The 12,229-nt window shown below is 51.1% G+C and overlaps 1 protein-coding gene across 1 annotated transcript in view; it reads left to right on the forward strand.

The window, feature by feature from the left end:
• The first annotated feature begins 4,656 nt into the window (after window positions 1-4,656).
• Window positions 4,657-12,229, forward strand: part of LOC146009567 (uncharacterized) — a 55,133-nt gene continuing 47,560 nt past the window's right edge. The window contains exon 1 of the mRNA XM_083150014.1: window positions 4,657-6,023. The gene's annotated coding sequence lies outside the window, so the exon portion shown is untranslated. The remainder of the gene's footprint in view (window positions 6,024-12,229) is intronic.

Raw genomic sequence — 12,229 nt, forward strand, 5'->3', positions numbered from 1 at the left:
GGGCTGATATAAGGGAAAATGCCTGCAAATACATGCAATACATGAGTCGCGCTGCAGCTGCAATTCTCAATATTGCAGGATTGAGCTGTCTGGGATGCAGTGGTTGAAGTGGTAATTTTAAAGAGGGGGTATGGAAAAGTAACTCCAGAAAAAGGGGCGTGGCCACTTTAAAGCCATATACAGATGGAGGCGGGCTCTTCTTTGCAGGGGATGGCGATGGCGACGTATTTGCGAAAGGGGACACGCGCGCACGAGATGCGTGCGTGTCCCCTTCCGACAGCTTCCCCGGGTCCCGGCCGGCTTGTCGGCGGTCACCCGGGGTCCCCACCGCCTCCCCGCACCCCCCCCTAACCCTGTCCGTCTCCCTGAAGCGGAGACGGACAGGGTCCCGTTGCCCTGGCGCACGGACACTGAGACGCGCGCGCGTCTCAGACAGATGGCGAGCCGGGCTGCTGGCGGATCGCCAGTGGTGACGTTCTGGCGATTCACCAGCAAAGATGAGCCCGGCCCCATCTGTACCTCTTATATACAGTATGCAGCACAGTAGTAGACCCCACAAATACTTGACTCTTAATCATGATGCGACACAAAATGAGCCAAAATTCAAATGGAATTAGCCAAAAATAACATTATACCTAACGGAAAGAGCCAAAAATCACGTTATACCAAACGGAAAGAGCAAAAATTCCCGTTAAGGTGCCCATACATGGAGCGATGCTAAAGCAGCGTTGTTTTGAACTAGATGTGATACGATCATCGAACAGTTGCTGCCGTCTGTGCGTGGCCAGCTCCATCTGTAGGTGCCGATTTCTGTGGGTGCTTGAGGGCCCAAGCACCCACGGAAATTTATGAGCACTCAGCAGCGGCCCACCCGCCCGTGTCCCACTGCACTCCCCCTCCCTCGTCGCTGGCACAGGTACTGTGTAGGCATTTATGTACCTGCACTGTGGGGGCATTTATGTATTTGGCACTGTGAGGGCATTTATGTATTTGCCATAATTTGAATATTGTAGAGAACTGTGCTGCATAATATAAATCAGTATTATGTTGTGGCCACGCCCCTTTCCAATGATGCCACTCCCCTATATTTTTGGCTTGAGCACCCACCAGCAAAAACATAAATCGGCACCTATGGTGTGGCGTATAGTATAAGGTGCATTATGGAATGTGGCTTATAGTCTAAAGGGGCTTGTTTGTGGTGTATAGTGTTAGGGCATTACAATGTGTGGCGTATAGTGTAAGGTGCATTACGGTGTGTGGCGTAATGTGTAAGGGGCATTATAATTATGCCACTGGATAAAGCGATAGCCAGTCAGTCCTGACGTCCATGTTACAGGCTGTGTTTGGAGTTAGTTAGTTGGTAACTTTATCTCCGCTCCAAGGCGCAGGGCCTAATTCAGAGTAAACCGCTAATGTGAGAAGTGGCAGTGGACAGTGGGGAGGAAGCCGCCGCCCACACAGAAAGAGGAGACCCCCCCCCCTTGCTAAATTGCGAGAGAATTGTGAATGGATCGCTAACCGCTATCACTCGGAAATCCACACGCAATTCCCGAACCATCAAACAGTTGTTGCCGTCTGTGCAAATGGGAGGAGGCCTGAGGCTTCCACTAATCAGAGACAGGCTGGAAGTGGTCATCGCTGATGTCATCGACCCTCCTCAAAAATGCCTGGGCATGCCTGTGTTTTTCCAACCACTCCCAGAAAGCGTTAGGTTTCCTCCCCCAGGTGCTGACTTCCTGTCAATCAATCTGCGGCTCCTTTGCATTAACATTTACATGCGCATCTTCACTCACTATTTTCTCTCACGCATGCGCAGTCATCCGATTTGCGAATTCACAAACTAGCTGTGACCTCTGAATTAGCCCCTTAGTATATAGGCCTGATAAGCAGTAGCAACAAATGTGGGGATCACAGAAGGGCAGGGTAGGTATCCTTGGTTTGGGAACCAAGGAAGCCTCAGGGTCATGGAGGTGATGCTAGGGGAAGGGGTGTGGGAGTGGTCTGAGCAGTGCTGCCAATTCAAAAATGTCCATTCATACATGGTAGGGATCCTGTGATTGGTAATCTAACAGCTTCCTGCCTGCAGGGGTCACTGGTTTATTATCCGGTGTCCGGACTGATCATAGACTGACTCATGATAGACAGTCCTATGGTCGACCACTAATGGGCGGCAGGGTCTAACGGTCGACAGTGTTTAAAGGTCGACACATAATAGGTCAACAGGGTTTATAGGCCAACAGCCAATAGGTCGACATGCATTTTTTAACTAAATTTTCAGCCGACATGTGCCGACAGGCGGTATTTCATGCCCTATCATCCACTAGGGAATTGAGGGTAAAATGTGCCTTTTTGCAGATGACACAAAGGTATGCAACAGGGTAGACACACCAGGAGGGGTAAAACAAATGATTGAGGATCTAGGCAGATTAGAGAAATGGTCAAGAGAATGGCAACTACAGTTTAATGCCAAAAAATGCAAAATCATGCACTTGGGTCTCAGAAATCCAAAGACTCAATATAGTATAAATGGCACTATAATGGAAACTACTGAGGAGGAGAGGGATCTAGGTGTCACTATTCCAGGGGACTTAAAAGCAGGTAGGCAATGTAACAAAGCAATGTAGAAGGCAAGTCAGATGCTTGGTTGCATAGGGAGAGGTATCAGCAGTAGAAAGAAAGAAGTAATAATGCCACTGTATAGGTCATTGGTACGACCTCATCTAGAGTATTGTGTTCAGTTCTGGAGGCCATATCTCCAGAAGGATATAAATACATTAGAGACTGTACAAAGAAGGGCAACTAAAATGGTGCATGGCCTGCATCACAAAACGTACCAGGAAAGACTAAAAGATCTTAAAATGTATACTTTAGAGCAGAGAAGGGAAAGGGGGGACATGATAGAAACTTTCAAATATATCAAGGGCTTTAACAAGGTGCAGGTGGGAGACATTCTTCACAGGAAGAGGAGCAGCAGAACACGAGGACATGCGCTGACACTAGAGGGAGGAAGGTACAGGTGGGAGACATTAGTCACAGGAAGAGGAGCAGCAGAACACGAGGACATGCACTGACACTAGAGGGAGGAAGGTACAGGAGGGAGACATTAGTCACAGGAAGAGGAGCAGCAGAACACGAGGACATGCACTGACACTGGGGGGAGGAAGATTCAGGTGGGAGACATTCTTCACAGGAAGAGGAGCAGCAGAACACGAGGACATGCACTGACACTAGAGGGAGGAAGATTCAGGGGAAATGCGAGGAAGAATTTTTTCACAGAAAGAGTAGTAGATAAGTGGAATAGCCTCCCAACAGAGGTGGTAGACGCAAATACAGTAGTACAATTTAAACATGCTTGGGATCGGCATATTGATATCCTTACAAAAAAATAAGGATCAAATATGGTTTGAGGTAACATGTTTAAAAAAAGGGGCAGACTAGGGGCGGGATGTATTAAAATACATCGCCGCCCTTCGCGCCCCCCCCCCCCGCCGCGATGCCGCCGCATATGTACTAACATATGCGGCTGGCATCGCGATGCGGTGATGGAGGCCCCCTGCGATACCTGTACTGTGGTCTGCGGGGGGTCTCCGTCACCTCCCAGCCGGCTTCTGCAGCTTTCACGCCGGGGACAGCTAAGCAGGCTGTCCCCGGCGCTTCCTCCTCCCCCTGCAGCCGGAAGGACGTCCGGCTGCGTTGCTAGGGGGAGGAAGGGCTTACCTTCCGGGGTCCAGGAGGACCTGCAAGAAGGTAAGCCCAAGGGAGGGGGGAAAGGGGGGGTCGGCGAGGCGGCGGGTTGCGGCGACGCGGCGGGCGGCGAAAAGAAGCCCATAGGCTTCTATAGGGTATCGCCACCCAAAGGTGGCGATACCCTGCCCTGCGAAACGGCTGCGAACGGGTTTTAGTACATAGGAAAATGCGGTAAAACGGGGGTTTTACCGCATTTTCCCTTCAGTACATCTCGCCCTAGATGGGCCAAGTGGTTCTTATCTGCCGTCAAATTCTATGTTTCTATGTTTAGGGCGTGGAGGGAGAATATAATATTATGCTGAGGGCAGCGAGCCATGCGAGGTGACGTGGTACACTTCGACAGTGTCTATGGTGACCTATGTCGATATAGACACCCAAAAAAACATTAAAAATTCATGTTGACCTAGTGTTCCCTCTAGACATGAGGGCGGGCAGGGCGCCGCTGCACGGGGGCAGCGCAAGGGGGGCGGACCGGGCCCGCTGATGGCACAATTGTGGGCGGTCCCGGGCCGCGACGTCACGAAAAGGGGCGTGCCCGGGCCACAACGTCACGAAAAGGGGCGGGCCCGGCCGGTGCCATCACTAAAGGAGGCGGGCCCGGCACCGCCAAAGTTACCGTGCTGCCGGGGAAGCGCCGTCTAAGGCAGCGCTGCGCTTCCCCGTGCACACAGCCAGGGCAGGCACCACGCTGTTTTAGCGGGGCGCTGCTAGCAGGGCAGGGCGCATTTTGCCCTGTAAAAATTGGGCAGGGCGCAGCGCCCCGCTAAAACAGCCTAGCGGGAACACTATTGACCTTTTTTCCACGTCGATCTTTTGGATGTCAACCTTTTGGGCATGTCGACCTTGTGTCTGTCTATGATGCGTACCATAACCTATTATCCTAGGACAGTCACACACTGATCACATCATTATCCCAGGGATGGCCATTGTTGCCGCTGCCATCGATGGCAATAGTGCAACTTTCCATCGATAGTGTCATGCTATGCAATGGATGACCGTCAATGTTTCTACCTATCAATGGTCCACTTTCTTTGACTGATTGGCCTGTGGGCCAATCAAAACATGGGGGCAGGACTTCGTGGGTGTTGGGAGCGGAGCTATGCTCCATGTCCCTGCCCCTTGGGGACAAACAGAAAACCCAAACTATTCGTTTATGCTTGACATCGATGGAGGGAAACCGTCTGGCACTCCCCCATCCATGGCTAAACTATTCTACACTGGCCGTTCTTACATTATCCTGCTTCCTAATACCGCTTGAGTGTCCCTTATCTGAAATGCTGGGGACCACGGGCATTTTGGATAAAGGATTTTTGCAGATTTCGGAATAATTTTTACTTCATCCGTGCCCCGATGGTCTCCCGGGGCGTCCACGGTGTCCATTGGCGTCCATGGTAGCCATTGGAAACCTCTTCAGTAGCATCTACCGTCCCAAGCAGGCATTGCACGCATCCTTACGACCGGGGATGCCGCGAACGAGGTAACTATGAAAAAAGGTGTGAAAAATGACCCAAAATATTCAGGAAAATCAAGGTTTTTTGGGAAATATTTCAGTTTTTGGAATATACATATAAGGGAGAATCAACCTGTACCATAAGGGGGTTCCTTACTGGCTTAAATGGAAAACAAACTACACCAGTGTTACAATGCTTGCTGGGACTCACAGTTCCACAGGGGTCCCAAGGGGGGGGGGGGGTGTATGTTGGCGAGACCTACACAGGAAGCCTGTGGTGGTGATGTAGCTGCTTCCTGTGACATCCTGACATGGTTGTTACGGTAACCAGTACTTCCCCATATCACACTGCGGTTGGATAGCGTTCACAGTTCATTCGCAAACTGCAACTTCTCAGATTAGCGATCCACGGTGAATTAGGAATGAGGAACGTGGCCTCCAAAGTAATGCTATGTACCCAATATGTAAATATGTTTATGCTTTGATTTTGAGTATTATATATAATATTTAAGTTCCGTACACACTGGGCGGCTTTTAAGATGAAAGCCGCTCAAACGACAAAACTGATCTGCTTGCAGCTCAAAATCTCCCGGTGTGTATGGGCATTTAGGTGCATGTGTCAGCTGGGGGCTTCCTGTTTCTGTTGGTGGTTTATGTACAGGAAGCCACCACACGTCCTGGCACTCAGCTATTGGCCCATATATTACCAGATGTTCTCTGCGTAGTCACAGACAAGAGAAGCTGCATTCCTGTACAGACGCCTTTTAGAGAAGCAAGCAAACGGCTGAGGAATGTATTAGGGTGAGCGTACTGCAAGGGGAACTCTGTAAGTACCATTTCTGTATAATGCTTATGTTGGTTCTACTACAGATCCTAGTGCAGCCTGCGTCCGGTGTATCATCTGTAAGGGAGGCTCCCGCTATTTGCATTAGCCTCCCACTGCCCCGGAAACATACCGGCACCTCCCGTTATTTTGGGTCCCTCCATAAAATCTTGCGGCCCTGTACACCCTATTATTGCTGGGTCAAGGTGCAATGTGAAAGCACCAAACTGAATAACCATGGTCGACGAACCTGGCATTTCAATTTGGGTTATAAGAAGGGTTAAACCCGGGTTGCCCTGTGTATAATGGTCGACCCGGGTTTAGCGTGAAAGGGTTGGACCCGGGATCAAAATACCGGGTCTGACTTAGACACACTGTGGCAGGACTGTGCACACCGTAATGCCTATTACACATTGTCACACACTGCAGTACCCAGTACACATTATGCTGCACACCGTAATGTCCATTTCATATTGTTGCACACCATAATGGCCACTACACATTATGCCACACATGTAATTCCCTTTACACATTGCTGCACATGATAATGCACATTACACATTGCCGCACACCGTATTGCCCATTACACATTATAATACATACCATAATGCACATTACACATTATGCCACACATGTAATGTCCATTATATAATATGCCCAGTGGCGTAACTATAAATGTTGCTCCCCCCTGCCCAAAAAAATTGTTCCCCCCCCCCCCATTTTGGTAAGACAAATACAACACTGTACTGCACTTTATTTATTTATTTATATATCTAGCTGTAAAATATATATATATATATATATATACTAGGTGATTCATCGCGCCCTACGGGCGCTCTTCACACCGTCGTAAGGGGCTGCGCCCCCTTAATTTGTGAACGTTTGTATATGAGAAATATGGTTAGAATTGTATGAAAGATGCCCTGTATTGCAACTTAGGTGTCCGCGAATTGCGGGAGGGGGGGTCGCGGAGGGTGCCGCGAATTGCAGGAGGGGGGGTTGCGGGGGGTGCTGCGAATTGCAGGAGGGGGGGTTGTGGGGGGGTGGATGCTGCGAATCGCGGGAGGGGAGGGATTGCAGAGAATCGCGGGAGGGGGGTCGCCGCAAATCGAGGGAGGGGGGTTACGGGGGCGGGGGTTGCGGCGAATCATGGTAGGGGGGGTCGCGGGGGGTGTGCCGTGAATCACGGGAGGGGGGGGTCACGGGGTGGGGTGCCGAGAATCGCGGGGGGGTGTGTGTGTGCCGTGAATCGCGGGAGTGGGGGTGACAATGAATATGAAAACATTCAAAAAATGAAATAAATCTTCAAAAACTCATGTCAACCTTTTTCATTGTCGACCATAGCCGTGCCAGTGTTTTGCATGTGCCATTTAATCCTGGGGCTGCCGCGAATCGCGGGGGGTGCCGCGATTTGCGGGAGGGGGGGGTTGCGGGGGGTGGGTGCCGCGAATCGCGGGAGAGCGGGGTTCATGGGGGTTCCGGTGGGGGGTTGCCGCGAATTGCGGGAGGGGGGGGTCGCGGGGGGGGTGCCGCGAATCGCCGGAGGGGGGGTTGCGGGGGGTGTGACACGAATCGCCACAAGAAAAAAATCAACACAGAAAGGTCAACACATGTAAATGTTGACATAAGTGTGGCACTTCATTGGTGTCCATGTCGACACATGACAATGAATATGAAAAAATTAAAAAAATTAAAAATAAATCTTCAAAAACTCATGTCAACCTTTTTCATTGTCGACCATAGCCATGTCAGTGTTTTGCATGTGCCATTTAATCCTGGGGCTGCTGCGAATTGCGGGGGGGGGGGGGGGGGTGCCGCGAATCGCGGGAGGGGGGTCGCAGGGGGGTGCCGCCAATCGTGCAAGGGGGGGTCGCGAGGGGGGGTCTTTTTGCCGCGAATCGCGGGAGGGAGGTCGCGGGGGGGAGTGTTTTTTCCGCGAATCGGGGGGGGGGGGTCACGGGGGAGGGTTTGCCGCGATTCGCGGGAGGGGGGGGTCGCGGGGTGGTGGTTATGCCGCGAATTGCGGGAGGGGTCGTGGGGGGTTTCTTTTTGCAGCGAATCGCGGGAGGGGGGGTCGCGGGGGTGTTTTTGCTGCGAATCGCGGTAGGGGGGGTCGCGGGGGAGCGGGTGTTTTTGCCGCGAATCGCGGGAGGGGGGGGCGCGCGGGCGGGGAGGTTTTGCCGCAAATCGCGGGAGGGGGGCGCTCACCTGGTGGCTGTGGAGTAGCAGTGCTGGGCAACATGGGAAGGCAGTGGGTGTCTGGCACTGTCTGTGGGCTCACTGGGCTGGTTCTCTGTCACATACCTCCCAACATGACCCTCTCCAGGAGGGACACAATGCTCTGTTTCTAGACTTCCCCTTAATGTATGATTGCCATCACCTGTTTTAAACAGGTTAATTTCTCAGAAAGGTGTTCAGCACAGATGAAGGCAATCACACATTAAGAGGAAAGTCCAGGAACAGAGCGTTATAGACACAGACGCCCACTTTGAGTGACAGATGTAGCCAAATATATAGGAGATATAAATATATATATATATATATATATATATATATAAGACCGAAAAACCCAACCGCGCCTCACAAAGAGAAGGCAGCACCTCTGAGGGGCCCCCTGTTAGACAGGACCCAGGGTTTAGAGATAGAGAAAATGGGGTATCAGAGTGCGCCAATTCATTTGCATATACAACCGTATTGTTGAACAAACAGTAATTAGAAGCAGAATCTTAAAATAAATTATTTAATCAGAAATCTTCCAAGAGATGATACAGGCCCTGTATCATCTCTTGGAAGATTTCTGATTAAATAATTTATTTTAAGATTCTGCTTCTAATTACTGTTTGTTCAACAATACGGTTGTATATGCAAATGAATTGGCGCACTCTGATACCCCATTTTCTCTCTCTCTATATATATATATATATATATATATATATATATATATCTTGTATTGTATGGCACTCTACATAGAAAGGCACACACAACACCCTATCTACAGCTAGATAGGCCTGAAAGACTGACACTGCCCTCACCTTATTATTAGAAAGGATGAGGAGGACAAAAACTTCTTCAGAGCAGGCCGCCTTCACGGAGATGGCAGCTGCGTCAGTGTGCTGCTCTGCTCGGCGCGTTTGACTGCGGCGGCGGGAGTCGGGAAGGGGCCTGATGGTGATGTCATATGCAACGGCGTCACCCCTTCCAAAGGAGGAGCAAAGGCCGTGGCACAAGGAGGAGGCGGACCAGAAGAGCCTTCCACTGTGCCGCTGCGCTGTCTGGGAGTCGGAGGTTGTGTCAGCTAGCATTGTCATGTGAAAAAAATCACATGGCGCATATGTGTCACTGCTAGCTGACACAACCTCCGACTCCCGGACAGCGCTCTCTAGTAACTCACAACAACCCTTATGTCCCACACTACCCCTAGGTAGCAGCAGTGCCGGGCGGGTGCCGGCATCCGGCGCCCCCGCTCCTCCAAGCGGCAGCGGGGGCTGCCTTACAGTTACTACGCCACTGAATATGCCCCCAGTAATGTCCCTTACACATAATTCCCCCAGTAGTGCCTCACATTAGTGCCCCTTACAGAATTCTCATATCAGTGCCATACTGGCCCTACGCTGCTGAGCGGCTCATACCATTGTAAACTCTGGTAGGCTGGCGGGCAGGAGCCATATTACAAATGTCCATCTGCGCTGGTTTGAGCCCCTCAGCAAACAAGGAGATGAGGACACACCACACAGAGCCATGGGCGGTGAGTGGCCATGCATTGCTCCCCCCACCCTCCTAGGACCCAGCGCTCTAGGCTGCAGCCTGATGAGGCCCTGGCCCCCTCCCTGTAGTATTATTAACAGCACATGCTGCTCCCTAATTGTCACTGCAGTACAGGATTAAGGCTCTGGAGGGCCCGGGGTACTTAAAACCTATGGTAATATGACATCAATTACCTCTCCATCCTCATCCCCCCCCCTGCACCTCTAAGCCTCCCTGTTACCCCTGCACTTCTCCGCCCCCTTGCCACCCCTGCATGGCCCTCATACACCCCATAACACCTATCTCCATACCCCTATACCCACCACACACCCTACTCCACCTGTCCCCAAACTTACGCCTCATACCCCTCTCCCTATCCCCTACAAACTCCCCATATACTGGGGTCTGCGTCGGGAGATATGCTGCTATAGGAATCTCCCTGAAACTGGTTTTTAAAAGTAGGCAAGTATGGTTCCGTATCTGTGGGAGCACTGCGACAAATGTTTAGGATGTGACCTTTATGAAGGCAATTATAAGTGGGGAAAATGTCCTAATAAGTGTAATGCTTCGTTCATCCAATGATGTTATAGAACAAATAGAATGTAGGTGCCGTATTACAACCAGGTTTGTCTATTGTATAATACAGACTAGATGATTCATCGCGCCCACCGTGCGCTCTTCACACCGTCATAAGGTGCTATGCCTGCAAAAAAAAAACCCGGAGCAGCTGGTATGCCCCCCCCGGTGTTTGCAGACCCTCCGCCCCAGCGAGGGGGTGGTGGTGCAGGCAGACCCGCCGCTCTGGGTGGGGGGCGGTCATACCCGCTCTGATCCGGGGGAGGGGGGTGTGTGCGGGCAGGGAAGTCCTGCTGCTGGGGGGGGGATGCATGCAGACCCGCTGATGGGGGGGGGGTTGCGGGCAGACCCACTGCTTGTGGGGGGAAGGGGGGGCGGGCAGACCCACTGAACAAGGGGGTGGGGTGCGCTGAGACCCGCTGATCCAAGTGGGTGTGGCCAGACCCGCTGATCCGGGGGGGGTGTAGGTGCGGGCAGACCCGCTCGCGCGTGGTGGGGTGCGGACAGACCCGCTCGCGTGGGGGGGGGCAGGGATAACGCTGTCAATCTGTAACCCCGCCCAGCGTTATACACACAGGGGATGAGTGACAGATCTGGCTAAATATATAAGAGATAATTTGGTTCCCAGCGCAGTGATTAATATGCGCTTGTGTATGTACACCATTTTAGAAATAGGATTTCCCAAACAGGGAGATCCTGTAAACCTACACACCAGTAAAAGGTTACATCATCAGGGCCGGATTAACAATGGGCCTGATGGAGCTACAGCTCCAGGCCCATTCTCCAAATAGGCCTATTTTGTAGCTGAGGGCCAGGGCTTTCTAACGAGCCCAGCCCCGTGTCGGTAGCCCTCCGGGAACCGGAGATACCGCCAGACAAACCTGGAACGTTTTCCCCATAGGATAACATGGGATCCGCTAATTCCGACCTCCACTCGGTTCCAACGGCTGCCAGTTCCCCCTCCGGCATCACAGAAGCTTGAGGTTGATCTCAGTCGAACCCAAATCGCTGGGACTTCAATCTGATACCTGGTCCATATGGGTTCATTGGTTCTAGAGATATTGCGGGTAAACCAATTTTTTTTCATTTCTGAAATGTAATTTCATGGCTGTTCATGTTGTTTGACAGATTTCTCTGGAACCAAACGGCCCAGTTTCACGAGACCAAAATCATTCGAAGCCTACATGTAAATGGAATAGGTTGGTTCTGAAGGTATAGCTGGTTGTTTAAAGGGGGGCGGGGGTGGTTTTCTCTCCCCCTCACACCAGAAAATGCAGGGACTAGGCTGGTGTAAAACGGGCCAGTCCGGGTATGTCCCTGCATAATCCTGGGACGCTATTCCTGGGTAAGTCCCTGCATTTTCTGGTGTGAAAGGGGTATTATCTCAAATAGCCGGGACATGCAGTGCTCTGAATACAGCCAGGCAGCCCCCTGCTCTCTGCTCGGCTGTCAATGGCAGTAATTTCTGCCCGGCGGCGGCTGTCCAGTTACCGCAAGCATGTATTCCCCCTTGGCAATGAGCATGTAATCCCACGTGGTAATGAGCATGGAACCCCTGGCAATGAGCATGGAACCCCTGGCAATGAACATGTTGGTAAGCAACACTTATGTAGCATCATTTTTAATAGGCATTATGGTGTTTGGCATAATACGTAATGGAGATTATGGTGTGTGGTTTAACATGTAATGGGCATTATGGTGTACATTTTTAATGCTTGCCTTTGGCGCACAATGCCCCTATTTATGAAGCATATTGTGCATTATTGCTCAATCTGTTTGGTATAATAATGTGTATTTTGGCTCAATCTATGTGGCAAATTGTGAATTTTGTCTAGGAAAAAACATTTGGTATCCCAATTGCACACTGAGTGAAACATAACTTCATAACA

This window comes from Crinia signifera, chromosome 6 (assembly GCF_055691185.1).
Source record: "Crinia signifera chromosome 6, ASM5569118v1, whole genome shotgun sequence".
Taxonomy (NCBI): Eukaryota; Metazoa; Chordata; class Amphibia; order Anura; family Myobatrachidae; genus Crinia; species Crinia signifera.